At 39.2% G+C, this 24,022-nt stretch overlaps 1 protein-coding gene across 1 annotated transcript in view; it reads right to left on the bottom strand.

Moving 5' to 3' along the window:
- KCNS3 (potassium voltage-gated channel modifier subfamily S member 3) overlaps positions 1 to 16,212 on the bottom strand; it is a 281,208-nt gene extending 264,996 nt beyond the window's left edge. Inside the window, exon 1 of the mRNA XM_053709656.1 lies at positions 16,127 to 16,212. The gene's annotated coding sequence lies outside the window, so the exon portion shown is untranslated. The remainder of the gene's footprint in view (positions 1 to 16,126) is intronic.
- Positions 16,213 to 24,022: the final 7,810 nt, after the last annotated feature.

Genomic DNA, 24,022 nt, shown 5'->3' on the forward strand with positions numbered 1-24,022 from the left:
ATGATGTAATTCAGAAAAAAATACAATATGTAGGTACATACAATATAAATTAATCAGAGCACATTTTGCTGCATTTTTACCCTGGTGAAATGTGTGACTCAAAGTCACTGTCACATTATTTAGCTGACATGCATATTGGTATAACACACATGCTAAAACTGCAGTGCTAAAAGAATTTGCAACAAAAGTTATAATGTGCATGGAAGATATTAACAATAAATCAACACATCCACTCTTGAATGTAAAATAACAGAAACAATCTAATTAAAGGAACATATAGATTAAAAACCAAACTGCCAAACAATTAGACAGCTCACTACGAACTAATAAGTGTTAAAGGGACATCTGCCATTAACCCACAACGCAATAAACCAAATAAATGTATTAACCCCTAATCCGCCATTAACCCACATCGCAATAAACTTAATAAAACTATTAACCCCTAATCCGCCATTAAACCACATCGCAATAAACCTAATAAAACTATTAACCCCTAATCCGCCAAACCCCCACAACGCAAATAACTAATTAAATTACTAAGTCCCTAATTTAACACCCCCTAAATTAACCACAATTATCTAAATTAAAAAATACTGTTATAATTAAAATAAAAAGCTAACATTACTTAAAAATAAAAAAATAAAAAATGATATTAATCTAAGATTACAAAAAATAAAAAAGTCTAACATTACATAAAATAAAAAACCACATTATCAAAAATAAAAAATGAAACCTAATCCCTATGAAAATAAAAAGCCCCCCAAAATAAACCCCCCCCCTAATCTAATGCTAAACTACCAATAGCCCTTAAAAGGGCCTTTTGTATGGCAAGTTAAACAGCTCTTTTACCTTAAAAAATACTAAGTCCCCCCTCTAACAGTAAAACCCACCACCCAACAAACCCCCCCAAAATAAAAAAAAACATAACACTAAAAAATCCTAAACTACCCATTGCCCCTAAAGGGCCATTTGTATGGGCATTGCCCTTAAAAGGGCATTCAGCTCTTTTACTGTCCTTAAAATGGCATTCAGCTCTTTTAAAGGGACACTTAATCAAAATTAAACTTTCATGATTCAGATAGAGCATGTAATTTTAAACAACTTTCCAAATTACTTCCATTAACAAAATGTGCACAGACTTTTTATATTTAAACTTTTTGTGTCACCAGATCCTACTGAGCATGTGCAAGAATAAGTGTGTATGCATTTGTGAATGGCTGATGGCTGTCACATGGTACATGTATGCATTTGTGATTGGCTGATGGCTGTCACATGGTACAGGGGGAGTGGAAAAAGACATAACTTTTAAAATTGTCAGAAAAAAAAATCTACTACTCATTTGAAGTTCAGACTAAGTGCTATTGCATTGTCTTGTTATCTTGCATTTGTTGATTATGCAAATCTACTGTGTTGACTGGTCCTTTAAGAGTGCCCAATAAATCCCTAATCTAAACCCCCCTCCCCCCCCAAAAAAGCCTAAATCTAAGACCTAAATAGGTATTCACCATTCCTGAAGTCTGGCGGAGAAGGTCCTGTTCCAGGCAGTGAAGTCTTCTTCAAAGCAACTGACATCTTCTTCCAAGTGGGGTCCACTTCCTTCTTCTTCCAGGACCAAGCCAGCAGAGAGCGGAGATGAGCGCGGAGCAGGACCTGCGACCGCGGAGTCATGGAGCGTGGAGGGTCCTCTTCGTACGATCGCCGCCATACACTGAATAGTGAATTCAAGGTACGCGTTTAAATATGGCGTCTCTTGCATTCCTATTGGCTGATTTGATTATTCAAATTATTCGATTATTCAGATTATTCGGCTTGGTCCTAGATGAAGAAGGAAGTGGTCTCCGCTTGGAAGAAGATGTCGGCTCCTTGGAAGAAGACTTCACAGCCTGGAACAGGACCTTCTCCACCTGACTTCAGGAACGGTGAGTACCTATTTGTGGGTTAGAGTTAGGATTTTTTTTTTTTAGGGTTTTAATGGACAATCGTAAAAGAGCTGAATGCCCTTTTAGGGGCAATGCCCATACAAATGCCCCTTTAGGGGCAATGGGTAGTTTAGTTTTTTTTAGTGTTAGGTTTATTGGGGTTTGTTGTGTGGTGGGTTTTACTGTTAGGGGGTGACTTTTTTTTAAATGCAAAAAAGCTGTTTAAGTTAGGGCAATGCCCTACAAAAAGCCCTTTTAAGGGCTATTGGTAGTTTAGCATTGGATTAGGGGGTGTTTTTATTTTGGGGGGGATTTTTATTTTCATAGGGATTAGGTTTAATTTTTTTATTTTGGATTATTTTCTTTATTATTTTCTGTAATGTTAGACTTTTTTATTTTTGTAATTTTAGATTAATTTAATTTAATCTTAGGTTTATTTTTCTAAGTACTGTTAAGATTTTTATTTTAATTATAATTTAGCATTTTATTATTTATGTAAATTTGGGTTAATTTAGTGGTTGTTAGGTTAGGGGGCTTAGTAATTAAATTAGTTATTTGCATTGTGGCAGTTTGGCGGATTTGGTGGTTAATAGGTCAATTAGGATACTTGCGTTGTGGGGGTTTTGCGGATTAGGGGTTAATAGTTTTATTAGGATTATTGCGTTGTGTGGGTTTGGCGGTTTAGGGGTTAATAGTTTTATTAGGAATATTGTGTTGTGCGGGTTTGGCGGATTAGGGTATAATTTATAAGGTTTGTTGCGATGTGGGTTAATGACAGATTAGGGGTTAATAGTTTTAATAGGTACTTTGCAACGTGGGTTAACAGCGGATTAGGGGTTAATACATTTATTAGGTAGTTTGCGATTTAGGGGTTAATACTTTTACTAGGTAGATCGCAAAGTGGGTGAATGGCGGATTAGGGCTTAATAGTTTAATTAGGAATATTGCGTTGTGGGGGTTTGTCAGTTTAGGGCTTAATACATTTATTATTACTTGCCATGAGGGGGGATTGCGGATATAGGGGTTTCACGTGTCGGGTTTATTTTTGGGAGGCGGGTTAGACTTTTACGGAAATTCGATTTTTTTTTTCTTAGGAGTCAGCAGTTTCTAAAGTGCTGTAAGTCACTGGCGACTCTAGAAATTTGTATTTACGCACATTTCTGGACATCGCTAGTTTATCTGACTTACGGCACTTTATGAACTGCCTGCGCCGCATATGTGATTCCCCAATGTGCAAGGTGAAATTACGGGCAGTACGGGTTTCAGCAGTTATGCTGAAGCTTGCGCTGCATATGTAATCGTGCCCATAGTCATTTTTATAACTATCTAGCAGGGGCTGAGTGAGTAGTCGGCAAATAGGACATGGGCCAAGGGCCCAAAATAGAGGGGGCCACATGTGTCTTTGTGGTTGTAACTATGCAAGATGGCAGAAGGTAAGCACATTTTAGTAGTGGGAATTGGTACCACAAACACAGTGAGTGCTGACAGCTTTGCCAGTGGCTGTAAGCTGGGGTAAGTTAACGCAGGGCTAAAAGCTGTGCTAGCAGCTGCTAAGCCGTTAAAGTGATGGTAAACCCAAGCATATACCAAACGCAAGGATTTACCATCACTAAAAATAATCATTGGTTTCAGTCATCGTTTACTATAAAACGGTGTTAAACTAATCCTATCTGTGAGGCAAGTATATCGCTAACTCAGCGCCTCCGGTCACACACGGCACAGCTCTTTTCTTCAATGAGGTGACGATTCCACCTCTAAAACAATAGCGTGCGTATCATATGACATTTTAGCACGGCTATTGGGCTAGAGGTGGAAACATCACCTCATTGGAGAAGAGTGCTGTGCCGTGGGCGGCAAGAGGCGCTGAGTTAGCTATATACTTGCCTCACAGATAAGGTGTGTTTAACACCGTTTTTTTAGTAAAAGATTACTGAAAAAAAATGTTTATTTTTAGTGATGGTAGATCCTAGCGTTTGTTATTTACCATCACTTTAAGGGTGGGTGGATTGGGGGCTATGGCCATGGAGTACAGGCCCTGAACCTGGATTGGGGGCCCTTTACCTGTGGCTGAAGTGGGATTCTGTGCCTGCATAGGGGATCTCTTTCTATGGGGCCCTGGAGTGTGGGGTCTAGCCCTGATGCAAAGTGTGGCATCAGGATGAGGGAGGGGCATAGGGAGTAGGTGGGGTAGGTGGTAAGGGGCCCTTCCCAAAAAAAATTCCCATGGGCCCCTGTTGGTCTTAGTCTCTCCCTGTCATCTAGCTCCAATCAGTGCATTACTGCTCATGTGCCTATGAAGGCATGCTTTTCAACAAAGATTACCAAGAGAACAAATTAAACTAAATAAATTTGAAATGTGATCATAAAATTGAATGGTCAATCAGTTCCATGTCTCTTTAAGCAGCATACTCAGTTTCTTGTGTCTGTTCTGTTTCAGTAGCCCACCTTGCTGCAATTGCTATTCTGCACGCTTTTATGGTCTATGAAATAAAAACACTACAACTCTTTCTAATAATATATTTCTGACAATATATAGGGCTAACTACTCCCTGACCACAGATGTTCAGATTAACAAATCAGAGGGATATAGCAAAAATGACGTAAAACAGCGTTTACTGTGTAGTGTGCTGGATCTCATTTGCAAGTGAAAGATATTTATCAACATGATTATATACTCGTTTTTAACCCTATGTCCTCCAAAAGAGATCATAGACAACTGCGCAAAAAGACCATCAGTAAACTGCTAAGAAATTAAATCTGAGAACTCTCAATAAGATAAGATAAATTGGACAATATTTCACTTGAGTCTTTCAATTGTCTTTAATAGATCAATAAAAAAAAATAATGTGTACGAACAAATTAAAAAAGTGGGATGGACTTCCTGCAAAAAACAATATGCAGGTGGAGTAGAACAATCTATGGTGTAAAATATAATAATACATTTAACCAAGAAACAGTTTCACAAATAGACAAAAGCAGATGAAAAATATAGCCCGTTAAGATCTGGAAATGATAAAACTTGAAAGGAATATTTACCACGATGTAGTGGTCTATAGAGACTATGAACTAAAGTGTGTAATCTCTCTAATATTACAAAGACTGATTTAAAAAAAGAGGCATATGTGGGGGGGGGGACAAATATCTGTACAATCTTGACTTGTCTGCAGAACTGTGGTGTTATATGCAAGTAAATCTTTGCATATAAGACCATTTTGTATCATTTTGATACTTCTGACCAAACCATCACCAAAATGATTATGAAGACAATTATAAAGTAAATTAAAAGTGCAATTAATCGCATGATGCAATTAATCGTAATATGAGGCTACGCCATATCTAAATCACACTGGCTGCAATTTTTTTTATCAAACAAACAACAAAAAATAGTCTTAAACAGATTCCTTAAAGGGATAGTCTAGTCAAAATTAAACTTTCATGATTCAGATAGAGCATGCAATTTTAAGCAACTTTCTAATTTATTCCTATTATACATTTTTCCTTGTTCTCTTGGTATCATTATTTGAAAAAGCTGGAATGTAAGCTTAGGAGCTGCTCCATTTTTGGTTCAGCACCTGGGTAGCGCTTGCTGATTGGTGGCTACTTTTAGACACCAATCAGCAAGCGCTACCCAGGTGCTGGACCAAAAATGGTCTGGTTCCTAAGCTTACATTACTGTTTTTTCAAATAAAGATACCAAGAAAACAAAGAAAAATTTATAATAGGAGTAAATTAGAAAAAAGTTGCTTAAAATTGCATGCTCTATCTGAATCGTGAAATTTTAAAAGGACAGTCTAGTCAAAAATAAACTTTCATGATTCAGATAGAGGATGTAATTTTAAACAACTTTCCGATTTACTTTAATCATCAATTTTGCTTTGTTCTCTTGGTATTCTTGGTTGAAGGCTAAACCTAGGTAGGCTCATATGCTAATTTCTTAGCCCTTGAAGGCCACCTCTTATCTGAATGCATTTTGAAAGGTTTTCACAACTAGAGTATGGTAGTTCATGTGTGCCATATAGATAGCATTGTGCTCACACCCATGGAGTTACCTAGGAGTCAGCACTGATTGGTTAAAATGCAAGTCAGTCAAAAGATCTGAAATAAGGGGGCAGTCTGCAGAGGTTTAGATACAAGGTAATCACAGAGGTAAAAAGTGCATTTGTGTTGGTTATGCAAAACTGGGGAATAGGTAATAAAGGAATTATCTATCTTTTTAAACAATAAAAATTCTGGAGTAGACTGTCCCTTTAATTTTGACTAGACTATCCCTTTAAGATGTCATGTCAGTCAGACAAACGCTCCAGTCCAGCCCAGCAGCAGCACAGATCAATCCTCCAGGGAACGGACCAGGAAGCATCACATCAGTGTCACGGCACATAACGCTACAGCCCCCATTTTACTTGCCTCATTGTTTGTCGCTTCAGTCCTGAGGTGCACTGACAAGGAAGATGGCGGGCTGGCGGGGCTCATTTCTCTGGTCTAGCCAGTCTGCAGTGCAAATTGCAAAGGGAACAAGCTGCTATTTTGAACAGTTAAATTAATTTTTAATGCATAATGAATGTTTAAAACATATTTGAACAAAATCACAATCGCAGTGTGTCAAAAAAATGATGATATATATTTTTTTACATATCGCACAGCCCTATTACAAAATAAAGTTTGAAGAGTCATTAAAGAGCTAAATCATAAATGTAATGATCTAAATGATCTGTGAATCCTCTGATTACACAAAAACGTAATACACGTGATCCATAGAACACCGTTGAGGAAATGCTAACAACAAAAATATCTATAATTATGTTCAGTTAACACTGTTTAAGTTGATAAGGACTTGAGTCTCTGCTGTCCTAACATTAAGACCATATGGACCGGTACCACTATGTACATGGACTTAGAGGTCGATTTATCAAAGGCTTACCCAGCCTTCGCCCCCCCTACGACTGTGGTCATTAGAACGCTGCTTCCCTAATCTCTTCTCCACCTCTTAGATTAATAATTTCAATCTCCCCGGTCTAGTCCGAAGATTAACAGCTCCTGATCATGCGTGATTGGCTGTGCGCGGGCAGGGGCGCCGTTGCACAAGAGCACAAAATAGTGTTCGTGTGCAATGCTTAATTCTGGCAGCGGACTTCAGCCGAGCTGTGGTGGAATTATACGCAATTATACGCCCCTGTCCGCCGTAGCTGGATAAATCGACCCCTAATATTTAAGAAGTTCAACATCCATAAATTATATAACTGATTTATTGTTATCCGCTATGTGGTTTGTCATTGAGATTTTAAAGTTATATTTTCATACACAGCTGTATTTTCTTTTATGTTCAAATAAATATAATTAAATAAAATGTGTATGATGCAATTTGAAGGTTATACCCCCCGAACAAAATCTAAAAATGAAATGGGTGTTTGTTAAACTAGAATTGTGCTACATAATTGGGCAAAAAGTATTATTTTAGAAAGTCTGTGTGTATAATGTGCGGCCAATATTAGGTGGTTTGTGTATAGAATATGGGATTATTTATTATAAAAAAACTGTCTTTCACTTAAAGAGACATAAAAAACAATTTTTATTTTGTGATTCAGATATAGCATAAGATTAAAAAAAAAGGTTTTTAATTCACTTCTATTATCAAACTTACTCCGGTTTCTCAGGTTGTCATCGTATTCTTTGTTGAAATGAGATTTAGATAGGTGGTGAACACATTTATGGAGCAGTACGTGACAGAAAACACTGCTGCCACCTACTGTATAACATAGTTATAAAACTGTTGCCATATACTGCACCAACAACGTGCACGCTCCTACACTTTACTACCTATTTTTAAATAAAGGATACCAAGAGAATGATGTAAATTTAATAACAGAAGTAAACTGAAACATTTTTTTTTTAAATTGTACACTCTCTCTGAATCATGAAAGAAATTTTTGGGGTTTTATGTCCCCTTAAAGATATAGCTGCAGCACATTAACGCAACACATTTGCACATTTGTTTTTTTATTTTAAACCATATTATTACTTGTTGCTAAATTAACAATGGAAATCAAACAAAAATAAGTCTTGAAAAATTTGCATCAAACCATCGATCAAGCCAGAAGATTGGGAAGACTCCTGCACATTTTTAGGAGCCAGGCAAGGATTTAGTCAAAACCTAAAAGGTCATTATATTGAAAAAATGACGTTCTAAAAGAGCGTGTCATTTGTATCACTAGCAACCCTGCAAATATATGTATATAACCCACACAAAGGTGGTTAAACACATAGTTAAAGTAATGTTAAGGAGTTCAGAGAATTGACAGACCCGGGCAGAAATTGGCGCTGTCCTAATCCACAGCTGTAGCATCACAACCCAGCTGTGTGACTAGGACTACTGATTAGCTTGTTGGCAGTTTGCACTCAGTGGCAGCAGTTCTGATTTTTAAACATATATATACATATAACATATATATATATATTATATATATATATATATATATATATATATTATGCAAATAAAGTGCTCCCCAGACTTCAGTCATCTGTGAACAAAAGTGTTTAATGAAGTGACGTTTCGGGGTAAAAGAACCCCTTTTTGTCTGACTGTTAAAAATGCACAGTATTCCAACTGCCACCTAAATGTTGACACCCTCCTTTAGCTACTATCACTGTGTATTTGTATCTAAAGTCTAGTTCAATTGTACAGTAAGAAAAAAAATTCTAATTAGTTAAGTACTAATGCCACAAAGACAAAAGCCCACATCAATGATATACAAAATAGCAGTAAAATGACAGGGAAATAAGTTAAGCTTCTACATGTAAAACTAGAAAGTGCTATATCCTTAACATTTTGCACTGCAGGCTACTGTTCATGAAAGTGTACTGTTCTCAAAGGCTGAATTGATTAACTTTGAGTAATCTCTTGAATCCTGGGGATTTCACATAGCAGCACACAGCACTGCATAGACAACATCCACATAAGATTGACATTTGGAGGACCTTTCAATTCTTAAGTGACTTACTGTCCTTAAAACTACAGATAGAGCTAAATATATTTCATATTGTAGCTGTATAACTGTATACAATTAATGTAATAAATAAATAAAAGTAATTCTAGGGGGAAAAGAGTTTTATATAAATCTGTAAACATAGTAAATGAAAGTGTATATAGAGTGACTGTATGTAGAATTGTGGAAAGCAAATTTCTGCACTGGTTATGAACAGAAATGATATTTGGATAGCAATGAACACACTATAATAATGTTAGGTTAACATGGATGATCATAATGGCTAAATTGAAAGCTAAGCTCACTGGGTATACTAAAGACATAATGTTAGGGAACGTCATGGTAAAACCATTTTAGGAGTTGCAGAACAGCATTTGTTTTCTGGTGACTTTGTAATCAGTACAATTACATACATTACAATTGATTTTACTTGCTACAATTATTAAATGGACATAACAATGTAACAGTAAAGTGATCCAGTTTAATATTGTACAGATGTTTAGCTCTATGTGTTTAAAGGGACATAAAACAAGCTTTGCATAACATATCAAACCAGCAGTGGCTCTGCATAACATATCAAACCAGTGGTGGCTCTGTATAACCTATCAAACCAGCGGTGGCTCTGTATAACATATCAAACCAGTGGTGACTCTGTATAACCTATCAAACCAGCGGTGGCTCTGTATAACATATCAAACCAGTGGTGGCTCTGTATAACATATCAAACCAGTGGTGGCTCTGTATAACATATCAAACCAGTGGTGGCTCTGTATAACATATCAAGCCAGCGGTGGCTCTGCATAACATATCAAACCAGTGGTGGCTCTGTATAACATATCAAACCAGTGGTGGCTCTGTATAACATATCAAACCAGTGGTGGCTCTGTATAACATATCAAACCAGTGGTGGTTCTGCATAACATATCAAACCAGTGGTGGCTCTGTATAACATATCAAACCAGCAGTGGCTCTGTATAACATATCAAACCAGTGGTGACTCTGTATAACATATCAAACCAGTGGTGGCTCTGTATAACATATCAAACCAGTGGTGGCTCTGTATAACATATCAAACCAGCAGTGGCTCTGTATAACATATCAAACCAGTGGTGGCTTTACATAACATATCAAACCAGTGGTGGCTCTGTATAACATATCAAATCAGTGGTGGCTCTGTATAACATATCAAACCAGCGGTGGTTCTGTATAACATATCAAACCAGTGGTGGCTCTGTTTAACATATCAAACCAGCGGTGGCTCTGTATAACATATCAAACCAGCGGTGGCTCTGTATAACATATCAAACCAGTGGTGGCTCTGTATAACATATCAAACCAGTGGTGGCTCTGTTTAACATATCAAACCAGCGGTGGCTCTGTATAACATATCAAACCAGTGGTGGCTCTGTATAACATATCAAACCAGTGGTGACTCTGTATAACATATCAAACTAGTGGTGGCTCTGTATAACATATTAAACCAGTGGTGGCTCTGTATAACATATCAAACCAGTGGTGGCTCTGTATAACATATCAAACCAGTGGTGGCTCTGAATAACATATCAAACCAGTGGTGGCTCTGTATAACATATCAAACCAGTGGTGGCTTTACATAACATATCAAACCAGTGTTGGCTCTGTATAACATATCAAACCAGTGGTGGCTCTGCATAACATATCAAACCAGCGGTGGCTCTGTATAACATATCAAACCAGTGGTGGCTCTGTATAACATATCAAACCAGTGGTGGCTCTGTATAACATATCAAACCAGTGGTGGCTCTGTATAACATATCAAACCAGTGGTGGCTTTACATAACATATCAAACCAGTGGTGGCTCTGTATAACATATCAAACCAGTGGTGGCTCTGCATAACATATCAAACCAGTGGTGGCTCAGTATAACATATCAAACCAGTGGTGGCTCTACATAACATATCAAACCAGTGGTGGCTCTGTATAACATATCAAACCAGTGGTGGCTCTGTATAACATATCAAACCAGTGGTGGTTCTGTATGACATAGCAAACCAGTGGTGGCTCTGTATAACATATCAAACCAGTGGTGGCTCTGTATAACATATCAAACCAGTGGTGGCTCTACGTAACATATCAAACCAGCGGTGGCTCTGTATAACATATCAAACCAGCAGTGGCTCTGCATAACATATCAAACCAGTGGTGACTCTGTATAACATATCAAACCAGCGGTGGCTCTGTATAACATATCAAACCAGCAGTGGCTCTGCATAACATATCAAACCAGCGGTGGCTCTGTATAATATATCAAACCAGTGGTGGCTCTGTATAACATATCAAACCAGTGGTGGCTCTGTATAACATATCAAACCAGCGGTGGCTTTACATAACATTTCAAACCAGTGGTGGCTCTGTATAACATATCAAACCAGCAGTGCCTCTGTATAACATAACAAACCAGCGGTGGCTTTACATAACATATGAAACCAGTGGTGGCTCTACATAACATATCAAACCAGTGGTGGCTCTGTAACATATCAAACCAGTGGTGGCTCTGTATAACATATCAAACCAGTGGTGGCTCTGTATAACATATCAAACCAGCGGTGGCTTTACATAACATATCAAACCAGTGGTGGCTCTGTATAACATATCAAACCAGTGGTGGCTCTACATAACATATCAAACCAGTGGTGACTCTGTATAACCTATCAAACCAGTGGTGGCTCTGTATAACATAACAAACCAGCGGTGGCTTTACATAACATATGAAACCAGTGGTGGCTCTACATAACATATCAAACCAGTGGTGGCTCTGTATAACATATCAAACCAGTGGTGGCTCTGTATAACATATCAAACCAGTGGTGGCTCTGTATAACATATCAAACCAGCGGTGGCTTTACATAACATATCAAACCAGTGGTGGCTCTGTATAACATATCAAACCAGTGGTGGCTCTACATAACATATCAAACCAGTGGTGACTCTGTATAACCTATCAAACCAGTGGTGGCTCTGTATAACATATCAAACCAGTGGTGGCTCTGTATAACATATCAAACCAATGGTGGCTCTACATAACATATCAAACCAGTGGTGACTCTGTATAACCTATCAAACCAGTGGTGGCTCTGTATAACATATCAAACCAGTGGTGGCTCTGCATAACATATCAAACCAGCAGTGGCTCTGTATAACATATCAAACCAGTGGTGGCTCTGTATAACATATCAAACCAGTGGTGGCTCTGTATAACATATCAAACCAGTGGTGACTCTGTATAACATATCAAACCAGTGGTGGCTCTGTATAACATATCAAACTAGTGGTGGCTCTGTATAACATATCAAACCAGTGGTGGCTCTGTATAACATATCAAACTAGTGGTGGCTCTGTATAACATAACAAAGTGGCTCTGCATAATGAATAACCCAATGTATAAAAACACACCAACCTGGAGACTGCCTCTTACATGCAAGAACTGCAAGTTCTCAGAATCTTGATTCATTCTCACATATGTATACATTTTTCAAGCACTACAATAGATCACATTAACTTGTAGTGAAGTAATGGTAAGTTTTGTCCAGGGGACAAGAACAACTCTCACTTATTTTGGACATGTGACCATATTGGCGCTATAAAAAGGGACACATATGAAAAATACATATGTCAGAGCTGTTTTCAGGGCTGTTTAAAGAAATGTTTTGTATAAGAACCCTGACATGTATTTTTCATATGTGTCCCTTTTTAAAGCGGCAATATGGTCAGCCTACTGTATAGTGATGATAATGAAAACTTATAAACTAATAAACACAACATTCTGCACAAACACATATTCTGCTGTGTATAATGGTGTTAAAGGTTCATACACTAAATAAACACAACAGGCTGCCCTGTATGATGATGATGGGTGCCTATAGCTGCCATATATAATGATTATGTTTGCCTATAGCTGCCTGTATAATGATGATGGGTGCCTATAGCTGCCCTGTATAATGATGATGGGTGCCTATAGCCACCTGTATAATGATGATGGGTGCCTATAGCTGCCCTGTATAATGATGATGGGTGCCTATAGCCACCTGTATAATGATGATGGGTGCCTATAGCTGCCCTGTATAATGATGATGGGTGCCTATAGCCACCTGTATAATGATGATGGGTGCCTATAGCCACCTGTATAATGATGATGGGTGCCTATAGCTGCCCTGTATAATGATGATGGGTGCCTATAGCCACCTGTATAATGATGATGGGTGCCTATAGCTGCATGTATAATGATGATTGGTGCCTATAGCTGCCTGTATAATGATGATTGGTGCCTATAGTTGCCCTGTATAATGATGATTGGTGCCTATAGCTGCCCTGTATAATGATGATTGGTGCCTATAGCTGCCCTGCATAATGATGATTGGTGCCTATAGTTGCCTGTATAATGATGATTGGTGCCTATAGTTGCCCTGTATAATGATGATGGGTGCCTATAGCTGCCTGTATAATGATGATTGGTGCCTATAGCTGCCCTGTATAATGATGATTGGTGCCTATAGCTGCCTGTATAATGATGATGGATGCCTATAGCTGCCTGTATAATGATGATTGGTGCCTATAGCTGCCTGTATAATGATGATTGGTGCCTATAGCTGCCTGTATAATGATGATTGGTGCCTATAGCTGCCTGTATAATGATGATTGGTGCCTATAGTTGCCCTGTATAATGATGATTGGTGCCTATAGCTGCCCTGTATAATGATGATTGGTGCCTATAGCTGCCCTGTATAATGATGATTGGTGCCTATAGCTGCCTGTATAATGATGATTGGTGCCTATAGCTGCCTGTATAATGATGATGGATGCCTATAGCTGCCTGTATAATGATGATTGGTGCCTATAGCTGCCTGTATAATGATGATTGGTGCCTATAGCTGCCTGTATAATGATGATTGGTGCCTATAGCTGCCTGTATAATGATGATTGGTGCCTATAGTTGCCCTGTATAATGATGATTGGTGCCTATAGCTGCCCTGTATAATGATGATTGGTGCCTATAGCTGCCCTGTATAATGATGATTGGTGCCTATAGCTGCCTGTATAATGATGATTGGTGCCTATAGTTGCCCTGTATAATGATGATTGGTGCCTATAGTTGCCCTGTATAATGATGATTGGTGCCTATAGCTGCCTGTATAATGATGATGGGTGCCTATAGTTGCCATATATAATGATGATGGGTGCCTATAGCTGCATGTATAATGATGATGGGTGCTTATATCTGCCCTGTGTAATGCTGATTGGTGTCTATAGCTACCCTGTATAATGATAATAAGTGCCTATACCTGCCCTGTATAATGCTGATTGATGTCTATAGCTACCCTGTATAATGATGATCCGTGCCTATATCATGCAGAAGAAAGTACACTAAGGTTTTGCCGTATTTTGAAAGTTGTAGTATTTTCAGTACTCCTACTAGTGCCCACCAGCCCCATGTATACCCTTTAGGTTGTGGCGGAGGCGATTCCCACTGCTGTCACTGGCTCCACCAACTTTTATGAAGGCTTCTAACGTTTTGCAGAGAGCACAGGTGCTGTGCAGTGAGATATTTCTGCCAGATGCTTCCAACTACTCTAGCTGACCTGCAGTTTGTACCTCCTTATTTTTCAGTGGCGTCCCCTACTATTCTAGTAATTATGCCACCATATATAGCCCCTAATATAAAGTCCAAGTTAGGCAGCAACAATATTCATTTAAAAAAATAAAAAAATTGTATGTCATGCACCAAATTTGAACAACCCCCCTCCCCTTATCTCATTTTTTTCTCTGAACTCACTGGACAATTCTGGACTCCAAACTGGAGACAAAAATAAAGCTTTCTTAAGTTAACACTTAATACCTAAACATCAGCAGATTAGTGTTATGGATGCAATAAAATTGTTTTGCATATTTTATGGTTGGTTGCCTTTTTGCCAAGTTCATGTGTATGACATACTTAAAGGGACACTGAACCCAATTTTTTTCTATTGTGATTCAGATAGAGCATGCAGTTTTAAGCAACTTTCTAATTTACTCCTATGATCAAATTCTTTTCATTCTCTTGGTATCTATATTTGAAATGCAAGAAGGTAAGTTTAGATGCCGTCCCATTTTTGGTGAACACACTGTGTTGTTCTTGCTGATTGGTGGGTAAATTCACTTACCAATAAGCAAGTGCTTTCCATGGTTCTGAACCAAAAAAATAGCTTAGATGTCTTCTTTTTCAAATAAAGAAAGCAAGAGAATGAAGAAAAATTGATAATAGGAGTAAATTAGAAACTTGCTTAAAATTGCATGCTCTATCTGAATCACGAAACAAAACATTTGGGTTCAGTGTCCCTTTAATTCACTAGCAACTAGACAATGTTGCTTATCTAAGGTACAAAATATACAAAACTAACATATTTCCACTAATGTACCAAGATGCATTGTCACAAATGTAATATACCCATAATCACCACAATCTATGTGCTTAAAAAGATAACTTGACTGTATGAGATAGATAGATAGATAGATAGATAGATAGATAGATAGATAGATAGATAGATAGATAGATAGATAGATAGATAATAGATAAATAGATAGATAAATGATGGATAGATAGATAAATAGATAGATAGATAGATAGATAGATAGATAGATAGATAGATGAGATAGATAGTGTGGTAAAAGCAACACATACAGGTTTAACTGAAAGTGCTTTTAAGAGCTTACAATTTTATTCAGTTCTTGAATTGTTTAAAGCGTACCCTATCTTTAATTTCATAGCATCTCTTTTAGAAAGCTGGCAAACTCTTTTAATGCTTCAAGATACGTGCCAAACTCTTGTTTAGAAAAAAAAGCACTAGAGAAGCACTAGAGAAATGAGGACTAGATGATTAATAAAAAGACATAGATGGATTGACATTGATAGATACACAGGCAGAATGGATGATTGACATATACATGTATAGGCACACGTATATACATACACTAATACATACCTATATGTATTATATATCCAAAATATTTAGCCCAGTACAGTTTATAGAATTCGGAAGCTACACATTAGTTTTGAATTGAACAGTCACTTTTCCCCCCTTTTGAATAATATCTCAAATCCAGTTTAATGTAAAGTTATGTATAATAACCCCTCTGCTGTTTGCCCCGCAGACGCACTGTATACAGCAATAAGTCACACGCTGTAGTCATGACCAGCTCCTAATGTCACCTACCTTTCGTCTTTAGCCCACAGGTCCAGCGCTGCCTGGCTCCCAGTCCCGGGCTCTGCAGCAGCAGCCTGTCCCTCCCGAGCTGTGCACTGGCTGCATGGGGAGGGGAGCAGGCAGGCGAGGCACCATCATCATTGGCCCACCCCATGCTTGTCCGGCCCCCCCCTGCCCTAACTGGGAAGCTCAGTGCTTTCTCAGGCTGGGTACCTAGGGAATCCTGTAACAGCAGCATGTGCCTTATGCCTGCTACCCATGGGAGACTACTGTAGACTCAGGCATCTATAGTCTGCAGATACACTGGGATACAAAACACGGTAATGTGAACTTGTGAAATAATTACTTAGATATGATTCAAACCTCCTGAATTAAACAATAGTTCTACACTACAGGAAAAAGCATCTCTGTTTGCTAACTTGGTCTAATTTATGAGTGTAGCTTCCTCTATTGTTATACAGAGTAAAGTGATGAGAAATCTCAGTTAAGTCATCTCATTTTGTGATTTGCTTCCTTTAGGTTTTTTAGAAGAAGAGTTTACTTTTGATTCATACTATAAAGACATTCACTAAATCATAACTACATGTTGCATAAAGATTCTGAAATAATTATGCAAAATCTTGTTAGTGCAGCATGAAAAATAATGATGTCCTTTCTACATTAAAAAAATAAGGACCCTATATGATAAAATTGTATTGTAACACTTTAAAGGGCACTGCACTCAAAATGTATATAGCATTCATATAAAAAGGCAGCTATTACATGAGATAAAATACAGTGCCCCCCCACCCTTAAAAAATCATAAAAAGATCTATTGTAGTTGCAGAGTTGCAGCTCGTGTAGAAGTGTTCATTACTTAGCCATTCGATGTCTTCTAAAATTCCCATTATCCTTGTTGCAGAGTTCCCAATTACACCTCTTTCTGATGTAATTGCCATAGGCATAGGAACCCAAAAACATCTGGGGGGGGGGGGATAGCATTTTACTGGCAGGGTATTCTTATTCAGGAAACTTGGAATTGTCCAGAATGACACATTTTAAATATATATATATATACAGGTATATGTATATATATATATATATATATATATATATATATATATATATATATATATATATATATATACTGTATATATATATATATATATATATATATATATATATACATACATACATACACACACACACTGTTCATATATAGAACAGCAGTGCTGAACGACCAGACCCATTTAAAGGGACAGTCAGTTCCAAATGTAACTTTCATTATTCAATTTACACTTTACTTTTATCATCAAATTTACTTTGTTCTCTTGGTATTCTTTTTTGAAAGCTAAACCTAGATGGGCTCATATGCTAATTTCTAAGCCCTTGAAGGCCACCTCTTATCTAAGGGGATTTTGACAATTTTTTACAGCTAGACAGCGGTAGTTCATGTGTGTCATATAGGGGACATTGTGCTCACTCCCTTGGAATTATTTATGAGTCAGCACTGATTGGCTAAAATGCAAGTCTGTCAAAAAGACTTCAATAAGGGGGCAGTCTGCAGGGGCTTAGATACAAGGTAATCACAAGTAAAAAGTATATTAATATATGTTTGTTGTGCAAAACTGGGGAATGGGTAATAAAGGGATTATCTATCATTTTAAACAATAAACATTCTGGTGTAGACTATCCTTTTAACTAGGGGGGATTTATGCATTATCTGTTCCCCCCCACATGATTTCTGGGGTAGGTGGGGGGGAACCATCCCCCTGGTTCTTACGCCCATGTGTATCATGATAGGTTGGGTTGGGAATGGTAACTCTCACTGCTGTTCCCCTTCAACTTATTATCCCGTGTTTAAAAGGGTATTAAAGTGCAAAAATTACATCCTCTAAGAAAAGCATGTACACTTCCAAGATATAGATTGTTAAGCCTTTGGAATTACCTGGATGTTTGCATTGATTCAGGGGCGTATTACAGTCAACAAGGCCTGTGCCTAGGGCGGCAGATGGGAGGGGGCGACACTTTTTTATATCACTTACACCCATTGTTGCCCCCCACTTACCACCGCTGTCTGCCATTTGCCACTGCCAGCCACATCTAAAGGTTAACCTAGTACAGCTGAATCTTTATTAGGCCACATGCTGGTAAGGGGGGGTTAATGGTCGTGATGGTGATTTCAGGCTTAAAGCACACTGCAGGGCGTCAACTGCTGTAGTAGCTAGAAACATACCTGTTTTTGTAATGCTGGCCATCCTGCTGCTTCCTGTTAGATTTGCCACAGCCTGGAGGCACTTTCTAAGCTGATCCCTCACAGGTTGTGGGTGTAAATACCGCTGCTGGCTGGGGCAACTATATTGTACTTCCCCAGCATTTCTGGTGTAGTCTTATCAGCAGGGCTCTAGAGTACTGCAATAAGATATGGGTGAATAATTTAACTGCCATAACTGCATAGTGCTAATTGTTTTACAGTTGTGATATATGTGTTTATATATATACAGTGTATATATATTGTATATATATATATATATATATTGTATATAAAATGTAAAGAAAATAACTCATTGTGTAGATCATTTAACAAATCTAAACAAGTCAGAAGGCTTGCTTTTCCCACAGAAAACCTCTAGCTACATGGTTTCCAATGCAGCAAAGGATTCAGGGTAGGATATGCAAATTAACCCTTTGCTGTATTGGAAACAATGCATCCAGAGGTTTTCTGTGGGAAAAGCAAGCCTTCTGACTTGTTTAGATTTGTTAAAGGAGCAGTAAACCTTACAAATAATGTTATATAATTCTGCACATAGTGCAGAATTATAAAACATTAGGTTAGATCCAGATTTCTAAAGTGAAGGGTTAAATAGATATCACGCAAAGAAAACAGAACGCCGCTTCTGGCTCTACTGAGCGGGTCTGTTTTCTTCTCCAAAGCGCATCGTGGGAACGCTGCCTAGTCACAGCGCGCCCAATCGCGCTATTAAACTCAAGACCAGAGCGGGGGCGAGCTACATTGAGATTAATAACGCGATAGGACCGGCTGTGATTAGACAGCGTGCCCAGATGCGCTTAGGAGAAGAAAACAGACCCGCTCAGTAGAGCCAAGAGCGGCGTTCTGTTTTCTTTGCGTGACATCTATTTAACCCTTCACTTTAGAAATCTGGAGCTAAGCTAATCCTATAATATAAAACGCCAAGTGTGTTTGTCCGAAGCTGTCATGCGCAGTAGACAGCATGAGGACAAACACACCTGGCCTTTGAGTCCCTACCCCCTAGCTGATCTGCTGCCAAAGTGGTCGTGGCCGGGCACGAGCTGGGGACGTGACCGATGTAAAGGGGGCGTGGCCACTCGTGAATTGCCGTGAAGGGGCGTGGCCGAGCGCAGTCGCACGATAGAGGGGAGAGGTAGAGAGGGAAGATAGAGAGGGGCAGAGAGAGAGAGAGGGGGGAGAGAGAGAGGAGGGGAGAGAGAGAGAGGGGGGGAGAGAGAGAGAGGGGGAGAGAGGAGAGGGGTGAGAGAGGAGGGGGGAGAGAGCGCAAAAGAGATGGGGGAGAGAGAGAGCAAAAGAGAGGGGGGAGAGAGAACGCAAAAGAGAGGGGGAGAGAGAGTGCAAAAGAGGGGGAAGAGAGAGTGAAAAGTGAGGGGGAGAGAGAGAGCACAAAAGAGAGGGGGAGAGAGAGCACAAAAGAGAGGGGGAGAGAGTGCAAAAGAGATGGGGAGAGAGAGAGCGCAAACGAGAGGGGAGAGAGAGAGGTGGAGAGAGGTGGGAGAGAGCGCAAAAGAGATGGGGGAGAGAGAGAGCGCAAAAGAGAGGGGGAGAGAGCACAAAAGAGAGGGGGGGAGAGAGCGCAAAAGAGAGAGGGAGAGAGAGCGCAAAAGAGAGGGGGGAGAGAGTGAGAGCGCAAAAGAGAGGGGGGAGAGAGAGAGCTCAAAAGAGAGGGGGAGGGAGAGGGCAAAAGAGAGGGGGAGAGAGTGCAAAAGAGAGGGGGAAGAGAGAGCACAAAAGAGAGGGGGGAGAGAGAGCGCAAAAGAGAAGGAAGAGAGAGCGCAAAAGAGAGGGGAGAGAGAGGGGGGAGAGAGAGCGCAAAAGAGATGGGGGAGACAGAGAGCGCAAAAGAGAGGGGGAGAGAGAGATCTCAAAAGAGAGGGGGGAGAGAGAGCAAAAGAGAGAGGGGAGAGAGAGAGCACAAAAGAGAGGGGGGAGAGAGCGCAAAAGAAAGGGGGAGAGAGTGCAAAAGAGAGGGGGGAGAGAGAGCTCAAAAGAGAGGGGGAGAGAGAGAGCTCAAAAGAGAGGTGGAGAGAGAGAGCAAAAGAGAGGGGGGAGAGAGAGAGAGCAAAAGAGAGGGGGAAGGAGAGAGCTGCAAAAGATGTACTGCAAAAAATGGCCCGTGTGAACGGGCTTTAGGACTAGTGTTATATAATTCTGCACTATGTGCAGAATTATATAACATTATTTGCTAGGTTTACTGGCGCTTTAACAAATCTAAACAACTCAGAAGGTTTGCTTTTCCCACAGAAAACCTCTGGATACATTGTTTCCAATACAGCAAAGGGTTAATTTACATATCGTACCCTCCCTTCTCTACCCTCCCTTCCTTCTCTCCTCTCCCTCCCTCCCTTCTCTCCCCTCCTCTCCTTCCCTTATGTTCCTCCTACCCTTCCATTATCTTCCGCATCTGCTATAGCTCTATCCTTCCTTCCCTCCCCGCCTCCTTTTTCTTCCCTCTTCTCCTCTCATTTACTTTGAAAATGCCATGAAAAATAAAAAAAATGTCATGTTACACCCTAAACTAATGATATTATGGCTTAAAAGACCTCAAATTTGGAAAGGCAGTGGGGTGGGGGTGCCTGCAGTATTTTGAGTGATGAGGGCAGCACAAAACCTAAATACGCCACTTGATTACTTGTAAAATATGCTTTGATCTTCATCTAACTCACAACTGTAAACAAACACAATGTGACTTAAATAATAACACACAAACAGTTGTATTTTTCAAATTTTTATTGAAGACATTGAGTAATTATTTACAGTGCAGGCTGAAAAAAGTAAGTGATCCGTTGAATTTAGTATCTTGTAGATTTTCCTATAGCAGCAACAATCTCCACCAAACATTTTCTGTAGCTGCTTATAAGACTTGCACAACGTTGAGGATGAACTTTGGACTATTCCTCCCTAATATCTGTGTCAGTTGCACAGCCCTCTTCAGGTCAGGCTACAGCATCTCAGTTGGGTTAAGGTCAAGACTCTGGCCCCTATTTATGAAATGTCTTGCGGACCTGATCCGACAGTGCTGATCAGGTCTGCAAGACATCGCTGAATGTGGAGAGCAATACGCTCTCCGTATTCAGCATTGCACCAGCAGCTCACAAAAGCTGCTGTTGCAACGCTGCCCCTGCAGACTCGTGGCCAATGGGCCACCAGCAGGGGGGTGTCAATCAACCCGATCGTACACGATCGGGTTGATTTCTGGCGATTCCTGTCCGCCTGCTCAGAGCAGGCGTACAGCGTTATGGAGCTGCAGTCTTTGTGACCGCTGCTTCATAACTGCTGTTTCTGGCGAGTCTGAAGACTCGCCAGAAACACGGGCCATCAAGCCCCTTTCGGAGCTTGATAGACAGGCCCCTCTGACTTTTCCAAAACACAAATCTTCTTCTTCATCGACCATTCTTTAGTTGATTTTTATTTGTATTGGGGGTTTTTTTTTTGGGGGGGGTGTACTTTCAAGCATGTATCAAACTAATGACTTTATCTGCAGCATCTGGCATAGACACTTGTGAACAGGTAAGTACAAGTAAGCAAACAGGTAAGTATGATGTGCTTACATTCCCTAAAACAATGCTTGAAAAATGCTGAACGTTTTATGTTGCATACATTTTCTAACAACGTTTCGAAGTAATTCTATTACTGAATTTGCTTTGTTCTCTTAGTATGCTTTGTTGGAAATACCTATATAGGCTCAGGTACAGCAATGTACTAGTGGGAGCTATCTGCTTATTGGTGGATTCACGTATATGCATCTTGTAATTGGCTCACTGAGTGTGTCCATCTAGCTCCTGGTAGTGCATTGCTGCTCTTCAAAAAAGGATATCAAGAAAATTAAGCACATTTGATAATAGAAATAAATTAGAAGGTTGTTCAAAAGTGTATGCTCTAGAATCATGAATTAAATTTGGTTTTCATGCCCCTTACATAGATTAAAGACTTGTAATAATTTTTAGAGCTTACTTAACCTTGGGAATCATTTTGAAGGCAGAATAGTGACATCAACATCTGACAAGTTTCACTGCCCTATAAGTGCAGTTGTCCCACTTCAAATGTGTCAGAGGGTAGAATGACATAGGATATATGGCATAGGTATGTGCAGGGAATTCTGCATCAACATTCATTCTGATTTATCAATCAGTTTGCCTCATCTACTTGGGGGGCCCTGAGTGACACATGGGTGAAATCTATGACTCTTGAGATGTTGAGAATTTATCTTCATCGATGCCAAACCTCAGAACTACAGGGAAAGGAAAAGTGGCCCCTCAGAGCCATCTGTAAACAGCTAATACTTTGCATGGATAAAATTGCTATAGACTAAATAATGAATGCAGCCCAACATTCTTACAAAACCATTGTCACATTGGATTGGAAATAGAGGCTAAAAACAAATTGATTAAAGCTTTATTTGAGCTTCGGTTGAGTAAAAAACAAAAGAAAAAGTCAATCTTGATGTGCATCTTCTATCTTAAAAAAATAATTCAATAAAAACAGGAAAAAATAATGAATACTGAGGTATAGCTTAAAATATGCTAATACTTGCATACAATAGCGTATTTCATGTCACTATTACCAAGATCCTGTACACACAGAGTTTGTCAATGGCTGAATTACTCATTTTGCTCATGTGTAAAGCTAATTAAATCTATCCCACAGGTAATGAGCAGCCTCTGCTTAAAAGCTTTGTTAAACAACCTCTGATTGAGTGAATTTAAGTTAATTTCAATGTCCATTTTATATTTTATGGTGAACTGCATATCATAATAATCAATGCCCCAATAACTGAATAATGACTTTGGCTGATGGAACATGACCTTTTCACTGGCCAAGAAACTGGCTATAGACAGATTGGCACTGCAAATAAAGGGCTGCCTTCAATAGCTTGGAAACCCATCACATACCTTAGGGAGTACATGATTCTAAGCACGTGGAACCCACTGACTATCACCCTTGATAAATCAGTAACAGTGGCCCGATCCTGTCCAACTATACAGCCGCTTTGTGAAGCTAATTGTGAAGTCACACTGATTCAGCATCATGAGGGGTACTTTTTTTTTACTAAAGGGAAGATTTAACATCTGTACACATATTGAATAAGGGTCCCCTATATAGCATTGAACTGTATATCTGTTTTTTTATCTGTTTCATGACCAAGTTTTCTTGATGATTTTGTGGTTTGTCCTTTAACAATTGTCATTGTCCCTGTTTCACTATATTTATACAGAATTATGCATAACTCATAACTCATACAAAAGTTGAGAGATGCATTGGGTTAAAAGAGACAGTCTACTACAGACTTATTATTGTTTAATAAAATAGATAATCCCTTTATTACCCATTCCTCAGTTTTGCATAAACAACATGGTTATATTAATATACTTTTTACCTCTGTGATTACCTTTTAGCTAAGCCTCTGCAGACTGCCCCCTTATTTCAGTTGTTTTGAGACATGCATTTTAGCCAATCAGTGCTGACTCCTGGGTAACTCCACGGGAGTGAGCACAATGTTATCTATATGGCACATGTGAACTAGCACTGTCTAGCTATAAAAAATGTTAAAATGCAGTGAGATAAGAGGCGGCCTTCAAGGGCTTAAAAATTAGCATATGAGCCTACCTAGGTTAAGCTTTCAACAAAAAATATCAAGAGAACAAAGCAAAGTG

This window comes from Bombina bombina, chromosome 4, assembly GCF_027579735.1.
Source record: "Bombina bombina isolate aBomBom1 chromosome 4, aBomBom1.pri, whole genome shotgun sequence".
Taxonomy (NCBI): Eukaryota; Metazoa; Chordata; class Amphibia; order Anura; family Bombinatoridae; genus Bombina; species Bombina bombina.